At 44.7% G+C, this 13,428-nt stretch overlaps 1 protein-coding gene across 1 annotated transcript in view; it reads left to right on the top strand.

Moving 5' to 3' along the window:
* Positions 1-13,428, top strand: part of PLCXD3 (phosphatidylinositol specific phospholipase C X domain containing 3) — a 77,184-nt gene that overhangs the window by 42,859 nt on the left and 20,897 nt on the right. The window lies entirely within an intron of this gene.

Raw genomic sequence — 13,428 nt, 5'->3', positions numbered from 1 at the left:
AGAGAGAGAGAGAGAGAGAACCCCATTTCATCCATGCACATTGATTAAGTACTTTGATTCAGCAGATAAGAGATTGCTAAGTAAAGTTTGCATTCTAGCCGACGCATCAATCAAAACAGCATGTTCTGCAGAGAACTGCTTGGCTTAACAGCGTTTCAGCATGCCTATTATAGTAATTATTCTGAGCGTCATTTTTATGACGCACAGAAAGGCAATTTTAAGTACTGTATTGTGCCCCGCTCCCCAGTCTGTAGGGTGCCCCCCACTTCCCGGCGCCACACGCCTGCTGGTCTGCATAGCAACTAAGCTGGGAGGTAGAACTGGCAAACTTCTGCACTAGAGAAACGGAAGATAGTTTGATTATGCTGTGTGTACACACACATATGCACACATATAATACATTATGCAAATTGGGTCTAAATTATGCAATCTACATTATGCTGTCTAAATTATGCAGAAATTCTGCTATTTTCCCCAACTGATGTAAGGAAGATGTGTAAACAGTCTATATTAGAGCAGAACATTGCACTTAGATAATTACTGTGATCATATGCACCATAGATAGGCGCTTTGGGCAAATATATTTGTTTATGTTTTGGCACTAAAGCTGAAAATTGGAAATGCTGTAAAATGGAAATGCTTTTTTTAAAAAACTAAACAAAACAAACCACACACCCCAAGAAACAGCAAGTTGAATTCTGTGTACAAAATAAATGAAATGAATCAATACAATATATGCATGTTTGGGGCATAACTGTTATTGCCATTTTATTTTGAATACTCTGAAAATTGGGTAATACTTTATACTGGAAAGCTGGAGAGCACACCCCTTACATTGCTTAGCTGAGAAAAGTCTCAGTAAACCTTGCTTAATTTGCTTCTGCCTTTGCCAATGATAAGGGACGCAGGTGGCACTGTGGGTTAAACCACAGAGCCTAGGACTTGCCGATCAGAAGGTTGGCAGTTCGAATCCCTGTGACGGGGTGAGCTCCTGTTGCTCAGTCCCTGCTCCTGCCAACCTAGCAGTTTGAAAGCACACCAAACAATGCAAGTAGATAAATAGGTACCGCTCTGGCGGGAAGGTAAACAGCGTTTCCGTGCGCTGCTCTGGTTCGCCAGAAGCGGCTTAGTCATGCTGGCCACGTGACCCAGAAGCTGTACGCCGGCAGTGGCGTAGTGTGGGTTGTCAGCACCCGGGGCAAGGCAAGTAATTTGCGCCCCCTAACCCTAACCCCCAGATGTTGCGCCCGGTGCGGCCGCCCCCCTGCACCCCCCACGCTATGCCACTGCACCGGCTCCCTCGGCCAATAAAGCGAGATGAGCGCCGCAACCCCAGAGTCGGCCACGACTGGACCTAATGGTCAGGGGTCCCTTTACCTTTACTTTGCCAATGATGCAAATAGGCATGTGGAGATCAAGCTTTAGCTGTATCATACTATTTGATGCTGTAGGTAGGTTTTGATGCTGTATTAGATTGTATGATTTATTTGGTGCACAGGCCACTTTGCAATGTAATAACCATGCAACACAAGAACTTTAAAACTATTATTTCTGTATAACTCATATCAAAAGCTGCAGTGTCAAACCATTTAATAAATTACTGCAATCGCTGTCCCCTCATTCCAAAGCCTGCTGTGGAAGAGGTGTGTCTTTTACCTGTTTCCTAAAACCACAATAGATTTGGGAAGCAAATTAATACTGTAAGTAGTTGTTAGCTGGGAAGCAATTCCTTGCATGTAGAAACTCAGCATGTCAGGGTGATTCAGCCTAAACTACTCCTACATGTCTTACTTCAACGTATAGGGAAGTGTACGGGGTGTGCATGCATGCTGAACATTAAAACATTCAAGCAGTCCCCCCACCTTGTAGCCTGAAGTAGTTGTTGTTTAGTTGTTTAGTCGTGTCCGACTCTTCCTGACCCCATGGACCAGAGCACGCCAGGCACTCCTGTCTTCCGCTGCCTCCCGCAGTTTGGTCAAATTCATGCTGGTAGTTTTGAGAACACTGTCCAACCATCTCGTCCTCTGACGTCCCCTTCTCTTTGTGCCCTCAATCTTTCCCAACATCAGGGTCTTTTCCAGGGAGTTTTCTCCTCTCATGAGGTGGCCAAAGTATTGGAGCCTCAGCTTCAGGATCTGTCCTTCCAGTGAGCACTCAGTGCTGATTTCCTTCAGAATGGATAGGTTTGATCTTCTTACAGTCCATGGGACTCTCAAGGGTCTCCTCCAGCACCATAATTCAAAAGCATCAATTCTTCGGCGATCAGCCTACTTTATGGTCAGCCTGAATTAGTACACTCCAGTAATTATACCTTTAATTATCCTAAAGATATAAACTGGTCCTTCATAACACAGCAGCCTTGCACATCTGCATGTGAGAGGGAGACCTTCAGAAAGCTCACTCTGACAACTCAAGAACTCATTGTCTACACCAGTTTGGGTCAGGTATCCTCTCGTATATACCTGCCTGGGCCTTCAGATTATTACCACCAGAGATCCTTTTTAGGTTCCCACTTAAAGAGATGAAACTGGAGGTTACTAAGGACCTGATACCTACATGAACATCTTTTTGGCACCTGGTGAAGACCTTTGTATTTTCAGTCTTTTTGCAGTTATCATCATCATCCCTCTGGCTGGGATTTAAATGCTGTTATGCTGCTTGTTCTGGTTTTTAGAAACTCTCATCTTTGTGGCTCCCATTTTTGTTGCATAAGGAATTAAAATGCCTACAAAGTCTCTCTTCCCTTCCTTTCTGGCAACAAGCCATTTTGCTAATTGTGCTACTGGCACGCGCTAATTAGCCGTAACTCATATTTTGTAAGAACTGTTTAGAAATTTTTTTGATGCACTCATTGTGGGGGGAGATTTATGCCTGTACCAGCATATATTTGTTAGCATGCAGATGCTGCAAACACACTCCAAGGGGTGTATCACGAGTTGGAGCAAGAGACAATTTGCAGCCCGGAGTCTTAGTCTGCTCTGTCCCTTTATATAGCTCCCAAACTGGGCTATCCCATGCAACAGGTTAGGGGTGCGGAGCCTTTTTCAGTCTGAGGGGGCCATTTTTCCTTGTATGGAACCTGCCGAGAGCTGCATGCCAGAGGTGGGCAGGGCAGAGGCAAAAGTCAGCAAAACCAGAAGCAAAAGTGGTGGAGCAACATATGTAAAGATGGCTACCTTCCTTCCATGCAAAAGCCATTATCTTCTACACACAACCCACATGCTCATCTCTCCATTGCCCAGGAAGAGGTACCAACACAGTTCAACAGTACCTTCCAGCCAAGCAAAAGCACTCACAGGAGCTCTCTTTTGTTGAAATGCAAGAGCAATCATGGCTCAATGCCTCTCCATATTGTAGCCATGTGTTACAATACTGGCCAAGTTCTTCATATGATCTTAACCTTAATTGGCCTTGATCTTCTTTTACTAATTGCTGATATCTGACCCATTTGCCTTCTGTGTTTTTCTTTTTAACAGATAATACCTCTAATGGTGATATCCACCATGGTGTTTTGGGCTCTAACAATCTCCGATGTCTTTGCCTGGGCATGAACATTATAAGGCACCGTGCAGTGCCCAGCTTGATATGTCACACACTGCAGCTGCTGAGGTATATTTTGAAGCATAGAGAACACACTGAAGGCAAATTCAGGTCCCCCCACCCCCTGCCCTGGGTATCTTTAGGCAAAAGAACAAGCAGCCTCTGCCAGCTTTTAAATGCATGGGGGACAGGTTATTGCAGAGTAAACAAACATATAGTATACAGAGCAGAGTCAGGTAGGGGTCTCTGCCAGTGGTCCTTGGTGTTAGGACTGGGGACTGGGTGGCTGAGTGGGTACAGAGTGGGGTTCTAAATTGGGCAGCATCCCGCACCCATCTGCCTCTTACAGATCAAGCAGAAGGGAAGCCCAGGCTTGAAGGAATCGATGCATAAATTACTGTGGTCAAACTTTCCTGCACCAGGAATGGCCATATCTTTCGTACTAATGGCAGTTTGTAAAGGTAGTTATGGGGGTGCAGGACTCTGTCCTCCAACAGAAGGGTATGTCCCTCCCTCCCAGGAGAAGCACCACTGCCCCTCACTGGAATCTGCAGCCTGAGGCAGTGGCAGCAAACTGCCTAATGCTAGGGCTGGTAGGTTTCTGGTGGTTGTTTTTTTAAAGGACAGAATATGAAACTCCAGCATAGATTCTGGATTTATTATTTTTACAGTCTTAATAAAACCTATTACACAAGCAGCGGGTGAAAGTAACATTGAAAAAGTCTGCAGGGAGTCTAAAAATATACATCCAAGTCCGCCTTGCACCGAGGAAGGACTGTACGGATTGTACTGGGGGAAAATTATAGTGGAAAAATAAGCTAGCGATCCAGAAGGTTTCTTTCGCTGATGAGCTCCGGTAATTGGCATGAAGACTGCTTTTTCTTTTCTTTTTTCGTCCAGCAATCGTGTTAGTACTGTGAAGCACTGTACTTCAAAGAAAGGTTTCTCCCCATTATAAAAATCTATTAAGTATTGTTGTTGTTACAGATAACATCAATCAAGAGACTGCTCAGGGCTGAGAGGGAACACTTTGATTTCAACTTCCTTTTACTAGAAAGTGTTGCCCTCACTCACTTAATGCTGTGTGCTACAAAGACCTTTAACAGGGACCGTCTGGAAATTTCATCATCTTCTTTTCTAATACAAGCGATTCTCTTTCTTAAATTGCTTTTATCAGTAGACGTGCCAGGATTATTCCGAACACAAATGATGATGGGGACGTCGTTGCGTAGAAAAGACGCTGTCTCTCATGCTCAGTAGCGTGAAAGTGCTCGAGGAATTCTGCTTTATGGAGGAAATTGCAGGTGGGGGCGGAAATCAAGCCCCCACATTTTGCCCAGCAATGTAGGCTACTTTAGACATGTTTCACCTGAGCATGCTGGTCATTGATTAAATTGTGTGTGGATCTCCTTCTTTGCATGGAATCCTATTCACTTTTCTCACAAGAGCTGCTAGACCATTTAGCTGGTAGGTTAATCAACTGAAGCTCAAGTTGATTAATAATTTGTGCTGTAAGTTAAGAGCTCGCTTGCTTATTTTTGTGGCTGTTTTGGCTCTGGGGTGCTGCGTGCTTGATGGGAGGATCTGCTGGCAGTCACGTTTTTGGGGATCTGATTCAGTTTCACAGGGCTAGAAGCATGAAGAACGATCAATGGAAGCAACCCCAAGAGTGAAGTCCCAATGGATTTGGGTAATGTAGTCCAAACCAGACAGAAGGTCATGAAGGTCAAGTTGCAGAATCATCAGCTGAAAAAAACCCCATGGTTTAGAAGCAAGTAAACTCATCCAAGGCAGGAAGCAATATGGCGAAAGGGAACAGGAACAAATCTAGATAGGGGTATCAGGTTGAGTCAAGTGGTGAAAATGGAAGATAAAACTCAGAGAGTGAGGTGTGTTTCATCCAGACTGGTCCACTGAGCCACCTGAAGATGGGTGATGGGGATTGCATTGCAGTCCAAATGATACCTTTGAGCAGGAATAGCCAACGTAGGCTAGCCAGATGTTGCTGGACCACAACTCCCATCACCCCTGACAATGAGCCATACTGACTGGGGCTGATGGGATTTGGAGTCCAGCAACATTTGGAGGGGAACACGTTGGGTACACAGCCTTTGAGGAGCACAGTTCAGTATACGAGGCAAGTGCTGGTGGACTCCATAAATTGTGTGTTGTGCAAATAAGTTATTTTGCCTGTCCCAAACCTTCTGCCACTTGGTTTCATTTCCTCCCTCTGTGTTCAAGTCTTAGATTATGAAAGACAGAGAGAAAATTAGCTCCATCCATTAGCACCCAACTCCAGCTTTGTTCATGATCATAGCACAACACACCCAATATTTTAACATCTGTCTTTGTGCTGAATATTGGTTTCCAAATATCTTTATCTTTGCATAGTCGTTGCAGACTAATTTATCCTGGAAAGAGTTCTTTTTTAAAAAGAAAAAAGCTGGCTTCCTGTACTTGAAGAATGAGTTTTTAAAAGCTGTGCAGTCAATATGGGCAGCCCTGAGCAGATTAACTGCCTGGCAATGGATCTCTCTGCCTATATATATGTGACTTGGGAGAAAGAATTAGCTATTAACCACTGATTTATTTTTGTTTTGATGATACAATGCAAATATTTTACGCTGGGTAAATAGATTTATTTAAACCAGGGCTTTCATTTGACTGATGGCTTCTTTAATAGAAATACCATTTGCATCACAAAAAGGTCTCCGATGCAATATATCCTTCCTAAGTGCTCACAAGAGGTGGGAAGGGGGAAAGTTGAAGCGTGTGCAAATGGTATCTCTCCCCACCCCACCCCGCCAAAAGCAATGCCATTGTGTATTTTGATATTGCAATAAAACAACTTTAGTTGCACCTCCTCAAGCTTGAACAAGAAAGTCCTGTGGCCCAGGTACTGGTTCCTTATACCCCGATGGTACCAGGTGTGGAAAGGAACTTCAACCCAGTTCGTGCCAAGATGAGAACAGCTTGTTCTGCAGGGAGCAGAGAGCTCAGCCTGACTACAGTGGTACCTCGGGTTACATACGCTTCAGGTTACAGACTCTGCTAACCCAGAAATAGTGCTTCAGGTTAAGAACTTTGCTTCAGGATAAGAACAGAAATCGGGCTCCGGCGGCGCAGTGGGAGGCCCCATTAGCTAAAGTGGTGCTTCAGGTTAAGCACAGTTTCAGGTTAAGAACGGACCTCCGGAATGAATTAAGTACTTAACCCGAGGTACCACTGTACTAGCAAAGAACAGCAGGTGGATGTTGCTTCAGCAACAGCCAGGCTTAGACTGAGCCCTTTATAGGAGCAGCGATTGTCCTGTGTTCAGCTACGCTGAAAGATTCCTCCTCAGTAAGAGGAGACCAGGTCCTTGCAGGCGTCTTTTACTCAGATGGAACAGGGCAGACCCGGAGAGGAATTCAGTAGCATGCACAGTGAAAGCATTTGAGCTTGCCAGACAAATTGTTTCCCTGACTCCTCCCTCCATTATTATTATGTTTTGGGGGGGCACACAGAGGGGGAAGGCTGTTGCACAAGCGGAAGTCATTGCACATGGCTTCCACTGAGAGGACTCATTAGTTGAATCTGATCTCACTGGAGCACCTGAAATTTAGTCCTCTGAGCCAGAGGATGGAATTAGGACAACCTCTAGGCCAGAGCATGGGCATAGCCAGGATTTTTTTGGGGGGAGGACTTGGTTGTGGGGAGGGGAGGACTTTTGTGTGTGGGGGGGAAGAACCGATGTGATTGTTCAGTTAATTAAGTATTTCTATTGTTTTACTTGATCTAGAGGGGGCCACTGCCTCCCACCCATCCCCCGTTGTCTATGCCCATGGGCCAGAGTGGCACTGCTGCCCCATTTTGTGGAAGTGCAGCTGGGATTGAGGCTGAACTTCTAAAGGAGTGGGGGAGAGTGCTCTCTGCCTAACTCCTGCCCCTTAACTTGGGTTTTTCGGGGGGGGATGGTAGGTTTTTGCAGGCTCTAACTCTGTACCCACTAAATGCAGTAGGATTTCACATCTGAGTAGAAATGCAGACAATCGGGTTGCAATTTCGCTTTTCAAGGCAATGGTGGAAACGGCTCATTAATTAATTTTGCAGAGAAGCAGGGATTGCGTTAAACTTCAAAGGGGAAGTCTTTGCAGACCAAAGGCTGCCATTTCAAACAGGACCTGCAAAACAGAAAGGGGCTTACTTTAGAGTAAGTGAGCTCTCCCATTGCAGTTCAGAAATGCTTGTCCATCCTTGCATTGCTGTGAGGACACAACATCATGAGATTGCAGTGAAGAAAGCACGTGTTACTAGGTGTGGGCACAGAACCTCACAATCAGCTCATGATGCAAAGCAACATCTCATATGATGTAGTGATTGGGTCAGATCAGGGTTGGAGAGCTGTCATCATTGCTGGTCATTGCCCGTTCTGTCCAGGACAGATGGCAATTCAAGTCCAGGAACATTTGGAGGGCAGCAACTTCCAGATCCCTGGTTTCAACATAGAAACTAGTTACAGTATTTACTTTTAATCAACACAGACATTTCTCCTAACAGGGGACCTCTTTTCAGTGACTAAGGCAAGAATAGATTGACAGAAGACAGTATTTGCACATGAATGAACAGACCTGGGTTTGCAAAACATAATGATTGTGGGTGTAAGAAAATCTCAGATCATCAGATAATTAACTGAGAGAATAGTGAAGTCTGCCAGATTATTTTCCACCCAGGCACAAATATATTTAACTTTATGTGCTTACATGGTTGCCTTTGTAGTAAGATCTGAGTAAAAACGCTTGCAGGAAACATCGAAGATTGGTATTTTTAATTTATTTTTTTTAAAGAGAACTTTTTAGCAGGAACTATTTCAACGGCGGCTTAAACTCTGGTGAAATTTGTTGTCACGAAGAGCGAGTGCCGGTTCATACATGCACGCTCTTAGCTAGCCAGCATTTGATGATTCACCATAATATGTCTAATCCAACTCCAATAAAAGACACTCTATTTGAGGTGATGTGAAGTGATATCTGTGGCATTTTGATTTATGATGGCAATCCACTGCTCAGTGCTTCAGTCATTATATGACAAACATTCGTGAGTGAATCAGCCCTCAAAAACATTCCGAGGTCTGGATAAAATAGAGTTCTTCTGCAAGTGGAATTAGGAACATAGCAATCTGCTTCATTCCTATGTCAAGCCATTGCTCAGGATCTCACCTTGCTCTGTATCTCCCCATCTGTCTGTAGTCTTCAAAGGACACACAGATGTTCTAAAGGTAGGAGACTTGGGTGGGGTGGAGTGGTCAGCTGTTTTAACCCTTTCTTTGCTATTTTTCTGCCCGGAATCTTATCTTCCTCCTCCCCTTTACTGGTTTTCTTCCAAAGAGTTCAAAGTTACAGGCCCTCCCCTTTCCCCCCTTCACAGTGAGAAAACCAGATAGTTCTGGGACTGCCGCTAGCATAATTTTTATTTTATTTACCATTTACTATTAGGTTTATATACCTCCCTTCATCAGAAGATTTCAGGGCGGTTCACGAGATAAAAATACAAGATAAAAACACAAATAAGTAATTAAAACAAAAACAGCAAAACAATGAGATTTTCCCTCCCTTCCTCCCCCTGCATGCCCCCCCCCCAGGCCATCTGTAGATCTGCCTTGGAGGATTGGGAGAACACCCAGAATAGATTTCGGGGTGGGGAGAACATTCTGTTGTGCAAGGATAGCCTTAGGCTTAGCACTGCGTTGAATGCAACCCTTTCTCTTGAAAAGCACTCTAGCCACTCAGATTCCTTTTAAGGATTGGACTGGGAGCATCACTGCAAAGAGCTGAGAACATAAAAAGAGCTCTGTTGGATCAGGTCAAAGGCCCATTTAGTCCATCATCCTGTTCTCACCTTGGTCAGCCAGGTGCCTATAGGAGGCCCCCATACAGGATGCCCATCTGCATTTCCCAGCAACTGAAAATTCAGAGGAATAATGCCTCTGATCCCGAAGGTCATATATAGCCATTGACTACCCATTGGTAATAAGTAGTAAGCAATGATAATGTTGTCCTCCATGAATTTGTCTAATCCCCTTTCAGTAAATGACCTGCAGGGTGGTGTGAGTGCAGAGAACAGAAGACGCTATGCTTTAAACAGAGTGTGGCACATGAGAGTCTTTCTAGGGTCCTTTGCCATGCAGATAACGTGCAGATGTGTCCAATTTGTTGCTGGCGCTTTCACATGCATGCTCCTTAAGAGAGCCTCAGCCTTTGTTGCTCTGCTTTTGGTTAGGGCTGGATCTTAGGATAGGTCGCTGGAGATCAGGACCATGGTCAGCACATTTGGGGAGCAAGGTTCCAACTCCGGCAGGAAACATGGCTCTCAGGCGTCGCAAACTTGGAATTCTGCTTCAGCAATTATCTGGAGCAAACCAGAGAGGGCTGCTGTTTGCAACTCCACTCCCAACGAGATTCCTATCAGGGCTGAACGGGGCTGTGCCTTATTAGGCTTGGACTGTGATGGGACTAGGGAGCCTTCTGCTGCCTCTGGGATTTCCTGCTTCACTGGCAGGTTTTCTGACGGGTTGCTCAGAGTTCTAGAAGAGGGAAGAGCTACATCCTCAGACTGTGCAAGAAAATGCCTCCCCCTGGGTATCTTGTGAGACAGGTAGATTTGAAGCTATCCATCTCCTGTAACAAACCTCCCTATCCTCTGTCAGATTCATCCTCTATGGCACTGGGGTATAATGTTTTTCAGCCTTTAAACAGCAATATTTTGTACCTGAAACAAAAAAGATCCCTATGTATATGCATGCATGTGTACTGGGCGGTGGTGCCGTTCCTTGCATTTTGGGGGGAACTGTAGGGAATCTGGTGGCAGAAGTGTCCCAAGACTCTCTTGGATAAAACCCGTCATGTCCTTTATGATGAGCTAAACTTGTTGCCTCCATGCTCACACTGTTCTGTAGTCTTTTGAAATTTCATTTTATATAATGTTACTGGTCTTCTCGTATTATCACTCAAAGCCTTCTTAGAATCATGGAAGGGCCCGTTTCATTTACAGCTATTGGTTTTTGAATGTTATGCACTCTTCTCCAGCCCTGGAAACTGACGCATCCTTTGCTCCTCCGAGGATGCGTGGAATAGAAATGTGATAGACCTGCCAATAAGTCAGTTGATTCATCCATCCAAATCCAAAGGAATAGTGCAGTTTCATCATCATCTGGGAGGGTCCAGTTGCATCATTGTTGTTGTTGTTGTTGTTTAGTCATTTAGTCGTGTCCGACTCTTTGTGACCCCATGGACCAGAGCACACCAGGCACTTCTGTCTTCCACTGCCTCCTGCAGTTTGGTCAGACTCATGTTTGTAGCTTCGAAGACACTATCCAACCATCTCGTCCTCTGTCATCCCCTTCTCCTTGTGCCCTCCATCTTTCCCAACATCAGGGTCTTTTCCAGGGAGTCTTCTCTTCTCATGAGGTGGCCAAAGTATTGGAGCCTCAGCTTCAGGATCTGTCCTTCCAGTGAGCACTCAGGGCTGATTTCCTTAAGAATGGATAGGTTTGATCTTCTTGCAGTCCATGGGACTCTCAAGAGTCTCCTCCAGCACCATAATTCAAAAGCATCAATTCTTCGGCGATTAGCCATCTTTATGGTCCAGCTCTCACTTCCATACATCACTACTGGGAAAACCATAGCTTTTACTATACGGACCTTTGTTGGCAAGGTGATGTCTCTACTTTTTAAGATGCTGTCTAGGTTTGTCATTGCTTTCCTCCCAAGAAGCAGACATCTCTTAATTTCATGGCTGCTGTCACCATCTGCAGTGATCATGGAGCCCAAGAAAGTAAAATCTCTCACTGCCTCCATTTCTTCCCCTTCTATTTGCCAGGAGGTGATGGGACCAGTGGCCATGATCTTTGTTTTTTTGATGTTGAGCTTCAGACCATATTTTGCGCTCTCCTCTTTCACCCTCAATGAAAGGTTCTTTAATTCCTCCTCACTTTCTGCCATCAAGGTTGTGTCATCTGCATATCTGAGGTTGTTGATATTTCTTCCAGCAATCTTAATTCCGGCTAGGGATTCATCCAGCCCAGCCTTTCGCATGATGAATTCTGCATATAAGTTAAATAAACAGGGAGACAAAATACAGCCTTGTCGTACTCCTTTCCCAATTTTGAACCAATCCGTTGTTCCATATCCAGTTCTAACTGTAGCTTCTTGTCCCACATCGAGATTTCTCAAGAGACAGATGAGGTGATCAGGCACTCCCATTTCTTTAAGAACTTGCCATAGTTTGCTGTGGTTGACACAGTCAAAGGCTTTTGCATAGTCAATGAAGCAGAAGTAGATGTCTTTCTGGAACTCTCTAGCTTTCTCCATAATCCAGCGCATGTTTACAATTTGGTCTCTGGTTCCTCTGCCTCTTCGAAATCCAGCTTGCACTTCTGGGAGTTCTCGGTCCACATACTGCTTGAGCCTTCCTTGTAGAATTTTAAGCATAACCTTGCTAGCATGTGAAATGAGTGCAATTGTGTGGTAGTTGGAGCATTGTTTAGCACTGCCCTTCTTTGGGATTGGGATGTAGACTGATCTTCTCCAGTCCTCTGGCCACTGCTGAGTTTTCCAAACTTGCTGGCATATTGAGTGTAGCACCTTAACAGCATCATCTTTTAAAATTTTAAATAGTTCAGCTGGAATACCATCACTTCCACTGGCCTTGTCATTTGCAGTGCTTTCTAAGGCCCATTTGACTTCACTCTCCAGGATGTCTGGCTCAAGGTCAGCAACCACACTACCTGGGGTGTACGAGACATCCATATCTTTCTGGTATAATTCCTCTGTGTATTCTTGCCACCTCTTCTTGATGTCTTCTGCTTCTGTTAGGTCCTTACCACTTTTGTCCTTTATTATAGTAATCTTTGAACGAAATGTTCCTTTCATATCTCCAATTTTCTTGAACAGATCTCTGGTTCTTCCCATTCTGTTGTTTTCCTCTATTTCTTTGCATTGCTCGTTTAAGAAGGCCTTCTTGTCTCTCCTTGCTATTTTTTGGAAATCTGCATTCAATTTCCTGTATCTTTCTCTATCTCCCTCGCATTTTGCTTGCCTTCTTTCCCCCGCTATTTGTAAGGCCTCATTGGACAGCCACTTTGCTTTCTTGCATTTCCTTTTCATTGGGATGGTTTTCGTTGCTGCCTCCTGTATAATGTTGCGAGCCTCCAACCATAGTTCTTCAGGCACTCTGTCCAGCAAATCTAAATCCTTAAACCTGTTCCTCACTTCCACTGTGTATTCATAAGGGATTTGATTTAGATTGTATCTTACCGGCCCAGTGGTTTTTCCTACTTTCTTCAGTTTAAGCTTGAATTTTGCTATAAGAAGCTGATGATCTGAGCCACAGTCAGCTCCAGGTTGCATCATAGTGATGCTCTTATAATTCTAGCATTCTCATCCTATGAGTCCATAATGACAACCATTCCTATGCAATCCTTCTGTCTATCTGGCACATTGCCCCATCATCTGAACAGTGTCTGCACAATGCTACAGTTTGTGCTGTTGCAAGGACACTGTGATGGTGATGATCCAAATTGAGTGCACATTTGGGTCAGGGTTGGGGAAGCTTAGACCCAGGGACTGAATATGGCCTCACCATCCAGCCCTCATAACTCTCCTCGGGCTACACATCTCAGTGGCTTGTCTTCATGGAGAATAGAGAAGGGTGCATGAGTGTGTGTCAAAACTAGCCTGCTGCAAATTTACAGTGGTACCTTGGGTTACATACGCTTCAGGTTACATACACTTCAGGATACAGACTCCGCTAACCCAGAAATAGTGCTTCAGGTTAAGAACTTTGCTTCAGGATGAGAACAGAAATCGTGCTCCAGCGGTGTGGCAGCAGCAGGAGGCCCCATTAGCTAAA

Source organism: Podarcis raffonei, chromosome 11, assembly GCF_027172205.1.
Source record: "Podarcis raffonei isolate rPodRaf1 chromosome 11, rPodRaf1.pri, whole genome shotgun sequence".
In the NCBI taxonomy this organism is placed as follows: Eukaryota; Metazoa; Chordata; class Lepidosauria; order Squamata; family Lacertidae; genus Podarcis; species Podarcis raffonei.
The sequence above is the reverse complement of the archived record's forward strand: the minus strand, read 5'-3'. Positions and strand labels throughout refer to the sequence as shown.